The following is a 12,830-nucleotide window of genomic DNA, read 5'->3' as shown; positions in this document are numbered from 1 at the left end:
AGAATAAGAGGGTGAATTAGGTTGCTGAGGATGACAGCCTGAAGCTGGGGCTGTCCCCTGGGTGCTGACGGTCTCAGGCTGTACAGGAGGAGAGGGCAGGGGGATATCCTTGGTGTGCTGGCTCTTGATCCTAAACTCCTTTCCAAAGGGCTCCATTAGTGACCTATTACTTAATAGGCAACTTGGTTCTTTTGAAAATTCCCTGTCCTGTCTATAAATCAATTTATCATCCTCAGCACCATAGAAAGATGAAATCTACTTTCCCACTGACTAACAGGTTAGGATGAATATCTCTCTGTGTTCCAGCCCCTTCCTGCTGGTGTATAGCAAGGAGAGAAAACAGGAAAAGCTAAATTTACTGGGATCTAGTGATCTTGCAGACTGAGCTTAATGCCTTTTGAGATATCTTTATTTCTGTGCATTATAAATCAGAAGACGCATGTTTCAGATAATTCATTTGCTGGCCACTGACAGTGAACACTGAACCAGTGATCATGACTGTGAGGGGAGATCAAAAGAAAAGAGAGATAGGCCTGTGCCAGGGGCCTGCAGACTACAGACTGATAAAAGACTCATAGAAATGTTTAGGGAAGCCATTCTTACAGGCAATAACAATATATCAGAACCCTGCAGAGGCTCGGTACAGGCGTGGAGGTCAGGGAGACCCTCCTGTGTGCTTGCAAGTGGTGACCTGGAAGCGAGAATTGCTTATTCTTAAGCCTTCTCTGTAAGGGCTTCCATTCTTTACACAGATGGCATTGATGTTGTTCTTGGTGTCATGGATAAAGGTGTTGACTTCTTTGCAGGGCGAGGTTAGCTTTCTTTCCTTCATCATAAGTTCACAGTATCTGTTGTCCTGGCCCTTTGGCTTGGCATCATAGTGCTGAGTCAGAAATTTTATATACCTGTAGGCATCCTGAGCCAGAGTGGGAGGGATCACAACCAGTCTAAGAACAAAGACTAACAACAAAGGACCTGGGCTCATCACCATCTCTTCCAACAATGATTCTTGCCAAGGGCAAAAAAGCAGGAGCAGCCAGGCCATAGAAATACATTCTAACTTAGACTAAGTGGGTGGAGACTTCCTCTCTGAAAGAACATGATAAGTCTGTGTCCTCAGCTACCTCATTCAATCTAGGCCTTGGTCTTCCTAACAGACTCCATGGCACAGCCATTGTGGTCCATTCCTTAGGTTCACTGTCATCCATAGTATTTCAAAATCTATTTATATTCTTAATTCACCTATTACTTAACTTGATAACAAACATTACCCAAGTCCCTATTGGATCCGGAAACTGTGCTAGATCCGAGGGCACAAAGACCTTTAAGATACACCAAGGGCAGTTGCACTATGTGTCAGCAAGGCTCAGCTTCTTAAGAAACAGAGATAGGAGGATTCCTTTAATCCTGGAGTTCCACCCTAGCTTGGTAAAGTAGAAGACTCTGAGTTTTTTGTTTGTTTGTTTGTTTGTTTTGGGGGTGTGCAGGGGTGGGTGTGGGTGGGGAGGGGTCAAGGAAGAAGAAAGAAAAACAGAAAAGCACAGAACAGAAATGTGGCATCCGTTGGAGAGGCATGGGGGTTCCTGAGGCAAGATGGATGATAACACAGGAGCTGAGAGCTATAAAGAATGACTTGTGGGGATCAAGAACACAGTACAGCCCGTGCCCCAAGGCTACTGAGATGGGATTCCAGGCAGTCACTCAGTTCCACATCAATGAGGAAAGCCGTAGAGAAGATCACCTTGGGATGAAGGGTGCAGGTCTACTTCTCCCAGAGGTCAGAGATTGCTATGCAATTCATAGGAAGAATGGAAAACACTGTGTGGTACCTGAAGTGCGTCTAGAAGAGACTGTAAGAGAAAAGGGGAGAACTCAAGCTTCATCTTCAGATAGGTCTATGTCAGAGGCTCTTTGGATGATTTGAGAGACTATTTTCTAGTGTCTCCTACATTTGTAATACTGCTAGTATAGGCAAATGATCTTACACTGTGGTAAAAGGAAACAAAACAAAACTGAGATCTCTTTATGAAAGCAAGGGACTTAAACTTCCCTGTGAGATCTCTCTGAAGAGGAGAAGAGAGAAGAGTCCTACTATCACCTCCCCAGAGTTCTCAGCTTACACTGTGCCACACACATGTGCCAATCACAAGCCATAGGATCAAGTTGTCTTCTTCTGGAGTTTGACTTTCTTATGGACTTTTTATTATTCTTATTTTTAATTAATTTATTTATTAGATATTATCTTTATTTACATTTCAAATGATATCCCCTTTCCTAGTGTCCTCTCCGAAAATCCCCTATCCCCTCCCACCTCTCCCTGCTCCCCAACTCACCCACTTCCTGGCCCTGGCATTCCCCTATACTGGGGCATAGAACCTTAACAAGACCAAGGGCCTCTCCTCCCGTTGATGTTGGAGTAGGCCATCTTCTGCTACATATGCAGCTAGAGACACGAATCTTACCATGTGTTTTCTTTGATTGGTGGTTTAGTCCCAAGGAGCTCCTTGGGACTGGTTAGTTCATATTGTTGTTCCTCCTATAGGGCTGCCAATCCCTTCAACTCCTTGGATACTTTTACTAGCTCATTCATTGGGGACCCTGTGCTCCGTCAAATGGATGATTGTGAGCATCCACTTCTGTATTTGCCAGGCACTGACAGAGCCTCTCAAGAGACCACTATATCAGGCTCCTGTCAGCAAAGTCTTGTTGACATCTGCAATAGTGTCTGGGTTTGGTGGTTGCTTATGGAATGGATCTCCAGGTGGGGCAGTCTCTAGACCGTCATTCCTTTAGTTTCTTCCCCGAACTGTCTCTGTAACTCGTTTTATGGGTATTTTGTTCCCCCCTTTTAAGAAGGATTGAAGTATCCACACTTTGGTCTTCCATCTTCTTGAGTTTCATGTGTATTACAATTTGTATCTTGGGTATTCTGAGCTAATATCCAATTATCACTGACTGCATATCATGTGTATTCTTTTGTGATTGGGTTACCTTACTCAAGATGATATCCTACAGACCCATCCATTTGTCTAAGAATTTCATAAATTCATTGTTTTTTTTGTTGTTTTGTTTGTTTGGTTGGTTTTTCGAGACAAGATTTCTCTGTATAGCCCTGGCTATCTTGGAACTCACTTTGTAGACCAGGCTGGCCTTGAACTTAGAAATCTGCATGCCTCTGCCTCCCTGTGTTGGGAAAATTCATTGTTTTTAATAGTTGAGTAGTACTCCATTGTGTAAATTACAACATTTTCTGTATCCATTCCTCTGTTGTGGGACATCTGGGTTCTTTCCAGCTTCTGGCTATTATAAATAAGGCTGCTATGAACATAGTGGAACATGTGTTCTTATTACAAGATGGAGCATCTTCTGATTATACCAGAAGTGGTATTGCTGCATCTTCTCTTATGGACTTTTAAAATGTTATTTCTTAGGAAATTTGAGATTTTGAGAAAAGGGAGATAATAGGGAGATATCAAGCAATTTCTGATCGTATCCTTAGTTCTTTGGAGAAAATATAAAAAGATCATCCTGATATATAAAAACCTTCTTCATGGTGGGGCTGCAGAGATGGCTTAGCAATAAAAAGTGCATATTACCCTTTAGAGAGCCTGAGTTCCGGCCCCAGCATCCACACTAAGCTGCTCACATCCACTAGCAACTCAGGCTCCAAATGATCTAGTGCCTCTGGCCTCTGTGGGCACCAGGAACTCTCTTACACAAACCTGCTCACAGAAACACACATATATAATTAACTTAAAATAATAAAAAGTAAACTTCAATAAGGTCACCACAGGGAGGAAATGGCCAAGGAAGTAAAAAGTCGGGCTCGATGACAAGCACTTGTAATCCTGCTGCTGTGGAGGTAGAAACACGAGGATCCCTACCAGCCAGCATTGTAATTGGTGAGGTTCAGGTCCCAGAAAACATGGTACATGGCTTCTGAGAAACCTGCACCTCCACACAGAACCCCATCATATCAGATGATCAGAGAGCCCCCACATTTAACAGGGAAAATCAACTTTTATTTTTTTGATTTTCTGTTTTGTTTTACTTTGAGACAAGGTCTTGCTGGGCCCAAATTCTTGATCTTTCTTCAGCACTACCACACCTAGTTTATGTGGTTATATGGAGGTGGAGGCTGGAGAATTGGAGGTTCAAGGTCATCTTGGGCTCTATAGCCAGTTCAAGGACAGCCTGGGATACAGGAGACCTTGCCTGTAAATAAATAAATACAACGAATGTTGCATCTTTCTGACAGCCTAAGGATATATTACTTAAAGGGAAAATCGGCCCCAAGTACATTTTGTTTTGTTTTTACCCTGCATCTTGTTTCTCAGCTGCATTAAGTTAACCGTTAATTTTATTTCATGTTTCCCTCATGTGTAGATCTGAACACTTTTACTTTTACCTTGCCTGTGTGAGCATATGCATGTATGTGCATGTGTGGGTGTGCACGTGCATATGTGTTTGTGTGTATGTGTGAGTGTGAGTGTGTGTGTGTGTGTGTGTGTGTGTTTGTGTGTCACATGTGTAGAACGTCGAGGTCCTGGCCCTCAGCCTATAATCTGCTCAGTAGTGCAGGGGCAGGAGTATAGCTTTGCATCTAGGAGGTCAGGGGTCAAAGACTCTACTGAGCATGTTTAAGATGGGTGATGGAGTGGGAAGTGAACTGCCCTTCTAATTAGCATATGACACTAGCCTGTCTTTTCTGCTTCATGAAAACCACAGACTCATATAAGGCTATAAAGAACACCAAATTCCTGGTCATTTCACAGCGCTGAAATAACAAACTTCAATAAAGCATAGCAGATTTATGATCTGTAACAGAATCAAAGGTGAGCATGGTTTGTTGTTGTTGTTTATTGAGAAGAGATGGTGCGCAAGTGAAGAAGGCACAGACACCCCTAAAGAGTTACCAGCATTTCCATGTGGCAACAGCTTCAACAGAGCTGCCGGGCTGCATGACACACACTTGCTGAGCTCTTTACGTTGTCTTGGGATGTTCTTCCCTGGATGTGATTTCTCTTTTAAAATGAGGAAGATCTGGGTGTAATGTTGCAATCATGCCTGCAATCCCAGAGTGGGAAAGGAGGACTGGGGCGTGTTTTGGGGCTAGCCTGGCTACCTCCACCCTAAAGAAACAAAATAACAAGAGTTGGTAATACTCAAAATGCTCAGCAGGTGGCAGCAGTGGATAGGGATGTTGCCATTCAATAGCAGGACTGCTGGCTCTTGTGAAGATGCCAACCTATCCCTAAAACCCAGGTTGTGGGGAATGGGAACTGTTAGGCTCACTCAGAGTGCCTAAACTTGCCAGGCTCTGGGTATTTAGGACACCAAAGCAAAAGCCATAATGTGGAGGATCCTAATGCTAAGGCTATCATAAAGCAAACAGTTACCAGCTACTGGGTTTCATGACTGCTGTTTCCAAACATACCATGTGATCTTAGGGAAACAACCACTTACCTGTCCATGTTACCTGCTGCTCTATAACCTACAACTGACAGCGATCTGTATTCTTTACCTTGAATCATAGTGCTGGCTTCACAGCAGACTCTCAATATCTCTCTGGTAGTTTCCTTCCTTTTTCTCTTTAGGTCTATGCTTTACCATCCATAAATAAGAGGGGTTCCAGCTTTAAACGTCTGTGGCTCTTAGTAAGTTAATGGATTCTTTACTGGTTTTGGGAGCCAAATCTAGCAACACTGGAATTGCAGGGGCAATTTTATATAACCTTATTTGATGGTACAAGGTACCAACGGGAAGAAATTGATGATGGGGTGACCTTGGTCCAGTCTCACCGAAATAAATCTTCCCTGAAGGGTCTCTGGGTAAAACAAGCCTGCGCACCATGAACACTACACAGGGGGCTTTTCATGCTAAAAAGTCACTTGCTATTTAGGCTTTGAAAAGTCTCAGGCCTATGTGGCCAGGAAAGGGGTTACTTGTTTCTAATTTGCAGAAATTCCACATTAATTTTTACCAACTCACCCAATGCAGTCTCTCATTATGGTTTCTCTAAACCACCCAGAAAGCCACTTCCAGCAGAACACCTCAACCACCAGTGTCTACCGTCCACTCCCTTGACAGTGTCACTGTGTGTTTAACTCTAAAATTCCCCTCAAAATCCACTAGTCTGACACACTAACTTGCTTAAACACGGCAGATTCCTTTTTTAGAGCAATGTTAGAGTGCCAGGGACCAGACAGAGACTCTCAGCAGTCAGGACTTTTCCTGGAATTCGCTGGCACCTCGCCCAACAACTCAGGGGATTTAGAATCAGCTCATATCCCTGACAAAAATTCAGGGCTGTTTTTAAAATGCTTTTGCCCATCGTGGCACATATTGAAACAGAAATGGGTATTTTTTAAAAATCTATAAATTATTAAGATGGAAGGAAAAAGTGTCTGTGTGTGCGTGTTTTCCAGGGCTCAGACCCAGGACCTCATATATGATACACAGCCTAGCATTGAGCCACATCCCTAGGCCTGAGTATTGTATCTTTGTCAGTAATTTTAATTCGTATAAAACAACTACCAATTTTTAGAAAGTATTTATTAAAATGTTTAGCCTTCTGAAAGCCATCCTACTTTCCAGGAATTTTTGTGTGTCTCTTCTCCAAGCCAGTAATATCTATGACACATGGGGCATGGAATTCTTCTTCTAATATTTGTAGTGTTGGCACATTCCCCCTTTATACAGAGTGTGTCTGTTTGATTCTGTCCTTAGGGCTCATTATATAGTAGAAGGCATGGGGACACTTTACAGTGCTTACATACTACTCTGTCAGCAACAGAAGTAACAACTAGAAAAGGAAAGCTCACAGGAGTACCCTGCTGAGGAGTGGGGCCTCCCATGGGACAGGGAGAATGGGAACAAAGAACTGATGGCATTGTACATTTCCAAACAAGACACAAATTAAACATTACTTCCCAACATACTCAGCTCTGCTTGTAGTCACTCTGAAAATAGCTGCTTACAGATACTGCTCTATACTCAAATGTGCACAGAATAGGAGATCTCAAGACATGTTTTACCAGCCTGCATCAGTACACTTTTTAATCCATGCTTGGAGTCACACTAAGAATGCCTCCAGTGGACAGCTCCACAGTGTTTTGTGCGGTACAGAAAGAACAAGGGTGAGGGGGAAACTCACACCTTGACTGGCTAAGCCATTGTTGAACTGATGACTCCCCCAGGCCTGATCTCGGACAGTAGCTAGTTCACATTTTCTAATCACCTCTTTTTAACTAAGCTTCAACTCCACCTTCTCTGAATCATGTGACTAAGGTCCCACCGCCCCAAGAGATCAAAATGAGAAGATCTCTCAACCTTCACTTTAAGGAAGAGGGAACTGAAGAACAAAGAAAGGGAAATTAACTGACCAAGGAGCAGTTGGTGTCCCTGTGAATGGAAGTTTTCCAATGCATGACACAACTTTTATATCCCATTGGAATAATTACTAGAAAAATCAAAACTCATGTTTAAAGCAGTGTTGAAAAATTACTTAACACTGATTATTTCCATAACTCTCCAAAACATCTGACCTCTCCCTTTTATCATCATATTGCTTCCTGAATTGAAACCGCAGCAACTAGCAACACTAACTGGCTCAGAGCTGGGTGATGCTTGCTCTTTGTATAGCTGAGGCAGCTTTTTAGAGTTGGCCAGAGGCTGTTGAGACTGGTATGCTAACTGAGGTTTCTAAAAATTGCATGTATGGACTGGCTATGAGATTCCTGCCATCACAACGAAAGGACTGGCCCACTGGGGATGTTCCAATATAAGATCAAGGTTTCTATCTATCCTGCGTCTGAATCAAGGAGGATCCATCATTGTGCTGGCATGGTTTGATGTGCTGTCTCAGACATAGCAGATCCCAACTGTTCAGTAAGAAGGCACAGAGGATGCTGTTGACCGGTCTCCAAAGGTTTCACAACACACTTAAAAATGAGTTAAGGGAAGGAGACAGGAAATAGAAAATGAAAACACCACTTATGCTTGCACAACCTTGACAGATTTGCATCACAAATCTGATATCAACCTAAATACTCTCAAATTTTCCTTATCTGAGCAAATGAGGGTTTCTTGAATTCCTCCCTTCACAGATTCTGCGGTCCCTATGAGCTCTGGTTCTAGACAATGGCCATCCACGATGGACTCTGGCAAGATTCGAAAAGCTAACAATGGAAAGAGTTGATCCCACCACACCTCAGCCATGCAGTCAGATCTGAGAATTAAGAAATTTCCCAGGAGCCCCACAACTGTCCTTAGTAGGAAGGGACTTCCATAGCCAAACCATGGAGGTACAGAAGTAGAAACACACCTGGACCCAGAACTAGAGACGGCGGCTTTGTTTCTCAGTCCTTCTTTCCTGGTGGGATGGCGAATAGAAGAATGAAATATCCTTTAGAATCTCATTCCTGATATGGGTGAGGTCAGAGTTGCCAGGCCGCGCAAACATACTGGGGCGCTGTGTAGAGGAGGGGGGGCGTTCCAGCCTTGGTGTCTGTGACCACACCCCATTCTTCCAAGGATGCCCCTCCATGTTGGGTAGTTTAATCCTGATCTTCAAGCAGACAATGAGGTTTTCTGCACACACACACACACACACACACACACACACACACACACACACACACGAACTGGTAGATGTCTCGAAGAGCTCCATGAGGAACATCAGCCGCAGATGCACCAAGCCTGCCAGGGGGACCCTGGAAGGCTCCTCCCTAAGGGGCACCAGGAACCTAGGAATTGGATGCTACCCTTCCTTTGTATAGTCATGTGATACCACCCCTTAGGCATGAGTGACAGTGCACCAGAAAGTCTGTAGAGTAGTGAACATTTTGTCCAACAGGGAGAAGAATTTGAATCTCCTCTTTCACACTGACTTACAGAGTCAATTTAATTTCAACTAAAATCCCAGCCAAAGGAGCTGACTTCCAGACTGAGGCCAGAGTATCACACCATCCATTCTATATGCCAGCAGTAAGTGGGGTGTGACACTCATCCCTCAGTGAGTAGCCCAAGAACATATTTACTGGTGCCAATCATGCACAGCAAGTATGGAGTGGCAGGGGAGGAAGAGTTCCACAGTGTCCCCCTGAAGTTACATATATGAGTCAGTCTGCAGAATCCTGAGCACAAAAAAGGACCTGCAGGACCCTTCACAGACACAACCAACCCAGAGCCCTGTCTGCATGGGAGGTCTCTCTGCAGTCCCTATGTACTTGCAGAAATCTGATCAAAAGGATCAAGATCAGCTTTTCTTCAATAAATAGCCTTCCAAAGAGATATATAGGAGGTCATATAACATAAAGGAAAAAACCTTAGAGCTCCTGTATCAAATATACTTTGAACATTTGTAAATAAATCAGAGTTAAATAACTTGTATCATGCTACAAATCAGCTTTCCAATGCGTGAAAAATACCTGAGACAAATAAATGGTTTGAAGGAAAGAGAGATTCATTTGATTCTAGTGTCAAAGATATCACTAGTTGGCTTTCTGTTTGGGGGTCTGTGGTAGAGAAATGCCCATGATGGGAGGTGTGTGCTAAAGCCTCAAGGTCATGGCAGAAGAAAGCAAGATAGGAAAGGGCACTGTGTCCCACAACATCCTTCAAGGGCAAGTCCAGGGTTTCCTAGCTTCTTCCTGCTGAGTCTTACTTCCTAAATCTGAGCATCCACTCACAGCAGCACAGGCTGCTTACAACCTGGCTCATAAGCTGGGTCTGGAAGGGCAAGCCTGGGACCCCAGAACTTCTAGCCTGAGGCAGAAGGACAGAAAAATTTGAATGCAATCTGGGTTTCTAAGCAAGTTCAAACCAAACTGAAGCTCTAGATTGACATCCTGTGTCAACACTTCTTCTACTCCAAAAGGATTAGTCCCTATAAAATGTATTACAGGACACTTTTATAAATACTGAGCACTGTCATTTCCATAGACAACCTGAGCACTTGGCAGAGCTGTGTCAAATAGTATGGTTACACTGGGCATCTGCCTGTCAGTAGGTCAAGCGTAGTCATGGCAAGAGGATCCCAGGGTTGAAGAAATTATAAGTTTTGGACACAATCTCTCACCAATGGAATCTGCACAAATACAACTATCAGTTGGGACAGCAAAATACTCACTGTAGCTTATATGTCAAGTGTGGAACTATTTCTTGAGATAATACCATATTATATTCATCAAGTTTGGAAAGAAAAGCCCAGGGACTTATTGCTGGGATATAACTCTGGCTGTACTTCAAAACGAAAGTGTGAGCAGGTCTGAAGATATGTCAGTGGATTGCAAAGCAAGGAAAGTTTTGATAACAAAATCTTGGAGAGGCATTTAATCTGTTGAAGTCAAAAATCTTCATCTATGTGATGCTGTGAATGTAGCTCTGTGACAGAGTGCACAACGCTCCAGGTTCTAACCCAAGCACAAAGAAAAAAAATTTAAAATTCTATTACATTTAGTGTATCTTTTTTTTTTTTTTTTTTTTTTTTTTTTTTTTTTTTACCATTGTCTTACAGTAACTCCTACATCTTAGATAAAGTGGTGTTCTCTGGAGGGTCCATGGTATAAAACTAGATTTTTAGTACTAGCTCTGGAGCAAACTGAGCTAGATGGAAATGTCCAAAGGAATCTTTTACAGGAATCAACCAGAAAAATACTACACAGTTTACCCTGAGTACAGTTTTTTGTTATTGTTTCTAAATGCAATTTTTAAAGTTTGTCTTTTAATTTTCACATGTGTCTGCACTTAATGTGCCATGCAGGTACAGATGCTAATAAAACCAAACACATGCCTGATTCCCATGCAGTTCTGACCTCTGGGTGTCAACCTGGGGTCCTCTGGAAGGGAAGGAATCTGGAGGAGGGGAAGCTATCTTAAGCACGGACATTTCACCCATCCCTAAGACTTATTTTCCCCTATGTGTCTCTGTGTGCCTGTGTATATGTGTATGAACACATCAACCGATGCTATTGGAAGACTTGAGATGCCCTGGAACAGAGTTACAGGCAGTGGTAAGCCATCCATCATAGACTCTGAAATGAAACTTGGGTCCTCGGGAAGAGTATCAAGTGTTCATAACCACTGAGTGATCTCTGCACACACCAACATCATATAATTTTAAAAATGAAAGACAGAAATATCAATGTATCATGATTCTGGCTTTCTGAGACTTTGTTTCTAAGTGTGTAGCCAAACTAAAAGAAAACTGTCCATTATTTAAACCCAGTCACGATGTCTGCAGGAAATCAAAAGGATTTCTATGTAGAGTTCAGATTCAGACTTCAAACTACCTGCACAAGAGGACTTGGAATTTGATTCCTTACAATGGAGCCAGCAGCACCATGGCTTGGCCAAGAGAAGTAACAGAAGGCTGGCTGTATAAGCAGACAATGTACCAATCTGTGAGTTCTGCATGTTGAAGACTCTGAGCCACCAGTTCTACCCACAGAGCCTGCTCTATATCTATTGGCCCAAGTGGAGCTCACCCATTATCCCTGATTTTCAGGACAACCAGCACTCAGTTCCACAGGATCCACAACACAGACTGGGTAAGACACTGACTTTCTAAGCCTGGGACAGGAGGAGCAGTGATGGGGCAGTGTCCAGGAGAAGTTGCACCATGGACCTACAGTGAGAGCAGAGGCCCTTCAGAAAGAAAGAGGGAAAACTGAGGTAAGTTGGGAGTAGTCACTTCTCTTCTGTCCTCACAGGAATCCTGACTCTGAAGCTGCCTGAGTCCAGTCTTTGTCTCCTGCTGCTGCTAGGACTTGTGCTAATGCTTGCCTCATGCCAGCAACCAACCCTTCCCCAGAAGGTTTAGACCGAGTCTATCTATAATAGCACCTACCGCCTATGTGATGTTGCAATGCTGGTTGTTAACAGGTATAGACCAAGATGTAAGGACATAGATATTTTTCTTCACACCAGTTTTGCTGATGTTGTTGGTGTGTGTGGCCATCCAAATATCACCTGCAACAACGTGACAAAAAATAACTGTCATACAAGTTTATTTCTGGTATCTGTAACTTTTTGTAACCTCACTACTCTGACAAGAATTTACACCCAATGCAGATACCAATGACAGGATCAGTGAAGTACAACAAAGTGGCCTGTAAGTCCAGAACTCCACAGGACACTCCTATCTATCCAGTGGTTCCAGTTCACTTGGATGGGACATTTTAGCTCCAGTGCCAGCACTTTGCACCTTCGCTCATCTGCTACTGCCAGGATCATAGTAGTGAAGAACCATTTCCTCTCTCTGCAGTCTATATCAGCACCTGTCCTCACGAAACCTGTTGCTGACTCCCTTTAATTTTGCTGAACAGATATTTTCTAATCAATAAACACCTTTGCATGTTCATCTAGATGTCTGGTATCTCTGTGTGTGATAGGTGGGGGAGAGTGGAAGGGGAAGGCGCACACACATACTGTGCGTATGTGTGTGTGTGTGTGTGTGTGTGTGTGTGAGAGAGAGAGAGAGAGAGAGAGAGAGAGAGAGAGAGAGAGAGAGAAAGAGAGAGAGAGAAGTTCTTACCAATTGAGGCATCTTCCCAGTCCTTGGAAACAAATGAATCTGAGAAGACAAGGGCATCTTTCTAGAACATCTTCTCTGAAGTTTTCTATGGGAAAAAAGTGGCTGGCAGAGGAGACCAGGGAATTGGGATCTCTCAGTGAGGCTATCTCTTCCCCTCTCCCTGTATAGCTGTCCTTAGAGGTCAATTGTGAGATCATTTAAACAAACCAGGAAGGACAGGTATCAAGGTAGGGGAGCTGGAATTAACAGAGAAAAGAGATGAATAATGAGAGGTCCTGCCCTGACTCCTGAG

The 12,830-nt window shown here is 43.3% G+C and overlaps 2 pseudogenes; one reads left to right on the top strand and one right to left on the bottom strand.

The window, feature by feature from the left end:
• Positions 388-8,498, bottom strand: Ang-ps2 (angiogenin, ribonuclease A family, pseudogene 2; annotated as a pseudogene).
• On the top strand, positions 11,720-12,186 carry Ear-ps12 (eosinophil-associated, ribonuclease A family, pseudogene 12; annotated as a pseudogene).

The sequence above is a fragment of the Mus musculus genome, chromosome 14 (genome assembly GCF_000001635.26).
Source record: "Mus musculus strain C57BL/6J chromosome 14, GRCm38.p6 C57BL/6J".
Lineage (NCBI taxonomy): Eukaryota > Metazoa > Chordata > Mammalia > Rodentia > Muridae > Mus > Mus musculus.
Note: the sequence above shows the minus strand (reverse complement) of the source record. Positions and strands in the feature narration are given on the sequence as shown.